The sequence below is a fragment of the Panthera leo genome, chromosome A1 (assembly GCF_018350215.1).
Source record: "Panthera leo isolate Ple1 chromosome A1, P.leo_Ple1_pat1.1, whole genome shotgun sequence".
Lineage (NCBI taxonomy): Eukaryota > Metazoa > Chordata > Mammalia > Carnivora > Felidae > Panthera > Panthera leo.
Genome location: NC_056679.1, coordinates 39,322,489 through 39,328,055, shown reverse-complemented (window position 1 = coordinate 39,328,055; position 5,567 = coordinate 39,322,489).

The window sequence follows — 5,567 nt, the reverse complement described above, 5'->3', positions numbered from 1 at the left end:
AGTGTTATATGAGTTTCAGATGTACAATATAGTACACCTCATACAACACCAGGCGCTTATCATGCACAGCAAGCACATTCCTTAATTCCTAAGGCAACCTATTTTTTAAAACCCAAAGAGTTTCCATTCATATCACATTTATTACTGATTCTGGAATTATGAAGCTGTTTTAAAAATGTATAACAACTCCCCCATACCTGGTTTATTAAGCAGAGAAAATAAGTCAAAATTTACTTAAAATAGAACAAAATAATTTTTAGCAAATAGGATATATACACAATATGATTAATATTAATATTTAATATTATGATTTACTGTAGCTTCCCTTTATACATTAACTTATAATTAAAATTATCCATGTTCATAATTTCTCCTATTCATTTGTAAATACATCCATTGACTAATATTTACCATGTTAATTAATGACTCATTTTAATATTTAAAATAATTTTAATGTTTTTTAATTTCTTTTTTTTTTTAATTTTTGAGAGAGAGAGAGAGAGAGACAGAGTACAAGCAGGGCAGGGGCAGAGAGAGAGGGAGACCCAGAATCGGAAGCAGGCTCCAGGCTCTGAGCTGTCAGCACAGAGCCCGATGAGGGATTTGAACTATAAGATCATGATCTGAGCTGAAGTTGGATGCTTACTTGACTGAGCCATCCAGGTGCCCCACCATTTTAATATTTTTACTGAAGTATAATTGATGTGCCATTAACTGTGCATATTTAGTATACTATTTGATTATTTTTTCAGTTTGTTTGATATGTTTATAAACCCCTAAAATAACATTGGAATTGAATTAATGAATATATTCACCAACCCCGAATGAATATATTGAGACCATTCCCAACTCTCTTACTCACAACTACTAATCTTCTTCCCATCATTATAGCTTAGTTCACATTGTTTAGAATTTTATATAAGTGAAATAGTACATCATGTACTCATTTTTGTCTTTTTTTTTTCCACTCAGCTTGTGTTTGTTTTCAGATTTATTCACATTTTTGTGTTTATCAATAGTTCATTTCTTTTCATTGTTGAGTCACATTCCATTTGGATATACCATTGGATATACCATTGGATATCCATTTGGATATCCATTACGGATATACCATAATTTTTTTAATCTACTCAATTGTTGACGGATGATTAGGTTGTTCCCAATTTGAGGCTATTAAAAATAAAACTATGAAAATTTGTGGATAATTTTTTGTGTGAGTGTAAATGCCTACGAATGGAAGGGCTAGAATATATAAAAGCTTAAGTCAGGAAGAATTATTAGAGACTGTATTATAGAAAATAGAGGGCTAAACTTATTATTTTAAGAAACTGTCATTTTTAGTGAATGGAAATTTGTTCCAGCTTATAAATGTATGCCAAGTAATTGCTTTTTTTCAAATAGAACAATAAAATAATATATTTATTTGTTCTTTAAAGAACTTTATTGTGTCATTGAGGTTTAATCTCTCAAGTTAGAAGGTAAGAAATATCTGAAACTCGTACTGATGTGATTGAATAGATATTCTGAACTATTTCTTTATTAAAGAAAAGAAGTATCCATTGTAATGACAAGTAAATTTACCCAGCAATATCTCTTGGGAAAGAAAATTTTCAGGTAGTGCTTATGCCCGGGGGCCAGAAAACAAGATGGGTATATTGGATGCTTGCAAATATACTTTCTGTGTTAATGTATTGGAAGGTTTTTTTTTTGTTTGTTTTGTTTTGTTTTGTTTTGGCAAACACTGCACACTAAATTAGCTGAAGTTGAACTTTATCCAGAAATCTAAATGGAAGTCTCAAATAAAGATATGGAAGAGGGAAGGTGGTGAGGAATAAAAGCTTCAGGGAATTTGTTCTCATTTAAATAGGGATGTTGCTAAAACTGGATTTATTAAGTGTGAATGCATAAGCAGGAGTTCTCTGAACTGGTTTTTTTCCGTACTAGTGTAAAAGATTTGTCTGCCACTCTTGGATATAGTCCCAAGAGAAGAGTTCCTTTTGAGTGTGGCTTCTCTGTTCCCTGAGGCAATAAAAAGGGATGCCTCTGCTGTGTTTTATTTATATCAAGTGGTGAGAAATTATGCTGAAATCTGTCTGAGAATTTTTTTGGACTTCTATTTTCTATAATATAGTCTTTACTAATGCTACTTGACTTAAAACCTTGTCAAGAATGATGCACAAAAGCGATCATGATTTTTCTGATTTTGAAATAGTGACTGCTAAACTAAGGATTTATAGAGTAACTACGTCACAGGGACAAAAATAATTGAAATAAAATCTGTTCTTTCAATTAAATAATGTAGCTTTGAGAAGGTAGTGTATTACAATCCAAAATCAGGGTTATTTTTCTTTAAATATTAAAGTTACTGCCTTAGTAAAGCAATGTCAGATAAACATGGATAATGCTTTCCTACATCTATTTTTTTCATTTTTTGTGTATGTTAATTTTAAGTGCTTAGTTCAGCAAAGTTTATATACCATGTGTTTTATGTAGATATAATTTGATTTATCTTCAGTGTATCTAATTTATTGATATGCTTTCTTAAGTTTATCTTTAATGATTATATCTTTAAACATTCCAAAATATGTTAGTATCTTATGATTGTTTATTAGGTATGAACGGGTTAGATGTGATAGTCATATATACTTTTGCTACATGATATATACATTAACATTCTAAAGTGTTCGCTACATTTAAAATATATATATATATATATATATATATATATATATCTTAGTGTGTCAAAATGATTAACAAACTATCATTCATCCTATATTTATCACAAGAATGTTTATGATAAAAATTTCCTCAATTAAACCAGAAACTGATGAACCACTTTTGGAGAGCCAATACTAAAGATTCTCAAAGGTAAAAATGACTTTGTAAGACTTTCTTTCCCAAGTTTTCTAAGTATGGATTCATTCCCCAAAATGCATAGCCTATACAAATATAATTGTCATTAATTTTTATATTTATTCAAACTTTATTTTCAATTCTTCAAAAACCCTTTATATGGTATTACAACTTTATGTATTCATACATTTATAATCTCTCATGGGTAGATTTTTATATTTAAATAGTGATAATAATTTTTATTAACAATTATTGAGTGGCTTTCCTATGTAAGACACTGTGATAATTTGTCTCACAAATTGGTTCATACAGAATACTTTGTTTATTAAACAAAATTATACAACAAGGAAGCCTTTCTTATTATTCCCATTTCATAGAGGAGGACAGTGAGAGAGGGGTTATGTGACTTGCTCAGAGCTGTATCCAGTAAGAGGAAAAACTAGAATATAAATCAAGTTATTCTAATTTTGCACACCATCATCCTAATAATATACATCATGTTGATACAGGCATTTTTGTGGATTAAGATGGTAATTATGGTCATAATGATGATGTTATGTGATATAAACCATTTTAGTTTTAAACTTCAGCTTGGCAGACATGATTTGCCCCACTTGCATATCCCAAGGGGAAAAATGCAGGAAGGCTTATGCAAGCTGTGCCCTCCAGTTCTGCTTTACCAGCCATAAAGTTGATAGTTTGTTACTTCATCTCCCTACTTCCTTTAATTCTTAGGGAAAACATCAGCATTTTTGGACTTTTACTGCATATTATATAAAACCTCTAGGGGTGTCTAGGTGGTTCAGTTAAGCATCCAACTCTTGATATTGGCACAGGTCATGATCTCACGGTCATGAGATCAAGCCCCACATTGGGCTCTATGCTGAGTGTGGAGCCCTGCTCGGGATTCTCTCTCACCCTCTCTCTCTCTGCTCCTCCCCCACTCATGCACACTCTCTTTTTCAAAATAAATAAATAAACTTTAAAAAAAAAGAAATACAACTTCTATAACTGGCCAAAAAAATCATCCACAGCACTTATTAGATGGCTTTCTGCATACAATTTATGTTAAGTGATGATCACTAAGATAAGAAGATACAATTTCAAACAACAAAACCAAAAAATATGAAAACAAGGAAAGTAAAATTGTCATTTATTCAGCTTAGGTGAAGTTAAAGAAACCAATTAGGGGCAATGCATCTGGAAAGGCTAGGAATATATGAAGTGGAGAAATACAATGCAGAGGAAAACATAAAAACTTTTGAGTCAAGTACAAATGTATTTCAATTCAGGTTCCCCTATGTACAATATTTTCTTTGAAAAATCGGTTTCTTAATTTTATTTATTTAAAGAAAATTTTTTTAATGTTTATCTTAGAGAGAGCATGTGCTGGGAAGGGGCAGAGAGAGCGGGAGACACAGAATCTGAAGCAGGCTTCAGGCTCTGAGCTGACAGCACAGAGCCCAACGTGGGGCTCGAACCCACGAACCGTGAGATCATGATCATGGCCTGAGCCACCCAGGCACCCCTCTTCATTTTAAAGTCAATTACTATTGGGGCACCTGGGTGGTTCAGTTGGTTAAGCATCCACTTCAGCTCAGGTCATGATCTCATGGTTCGTGGGTTGAGCACCATGTTGGGTTCTGTGCTGACAGCTCAGAGCCTGGAGCTTGCTTCAGATTCTGTGTTTCCCTTTTACTCTGCCCCTCCCGGCTCATGCTCTGTCTCTCTCTGTCTCTAAAAAAATAAATTTTAACTAAAATTAAAAAATTAAAGTCAATTACTGTTAAAATAATTAGTTTTTATATTTGTAACAGTTTTATAATTATGTGTCTCTGAATTTTGGGGGGGGAGTGCTATTTTCTGATAGGATTTATAGTAATTTTTAATTTGTATCTTGATATTTTTCATGAATTTCATGAAAATTCCAGGCAATAACTCTTCAAATGTTGGTTCTGACATATTTTCTTCTTCCTCTCGTTTTGGATCTCCAATCATTACCCTGTTCATCTTTTTGATTCTACCTCCTATGACTCCTAATACTTTTCATTTTGGATATTTCTTTCTTCCAAATTTTCAGTTCACCAATCATCTCTTCAATTTTGTTCAGTGAGCCTTTAAACACATATAGTGAATTCTTAGTTTTATTTATTGAGTTTGGAATTTCCAAATCTATTTATTTCAGTTGTTTAATGTATTTCACTTTTCTTTCCCTTCTTTGAAATCTAATCCAATTAAGTGCAGTCCAAATCAAAAGAATTAATATCTGCACCTTTTTAGTCGTATAACAAATGTGTCAGCAGGGTCTCACACTAGCACTTAAAAAATCTATTTCCAAAATAATTCTCAGGGACCTTGGTTGGCTCAGTTGGTTGAGCTTCTGGCTCTTGGTTTTGGCTCAGGTCATGGTCCCAGGGTCATGGGATTGAGCCCCACACTGGGCTCCATGCTGAGCATGGAGCCTGCTTAAAATTCTCTCTCTCTCTCTCTCTCTCTCTCTCTCTCTCTCCCCCCACCCTGCCCCTCTCCTTGGCTTGTGCTCTCTGTCTAAAATAAAATTTAAAAAATTCCAAACTGTATGCTAAACATAATGTTTATACAAAAAACATTTTTCTAGAGGCATCTGGGTGGCTCAGTTGACTAAATGTCCGGCTCTTGATTTCAGCTCAGGTCATGATCTCATGGTTTCATGAGTTCAAGCCCCACTTGGACTC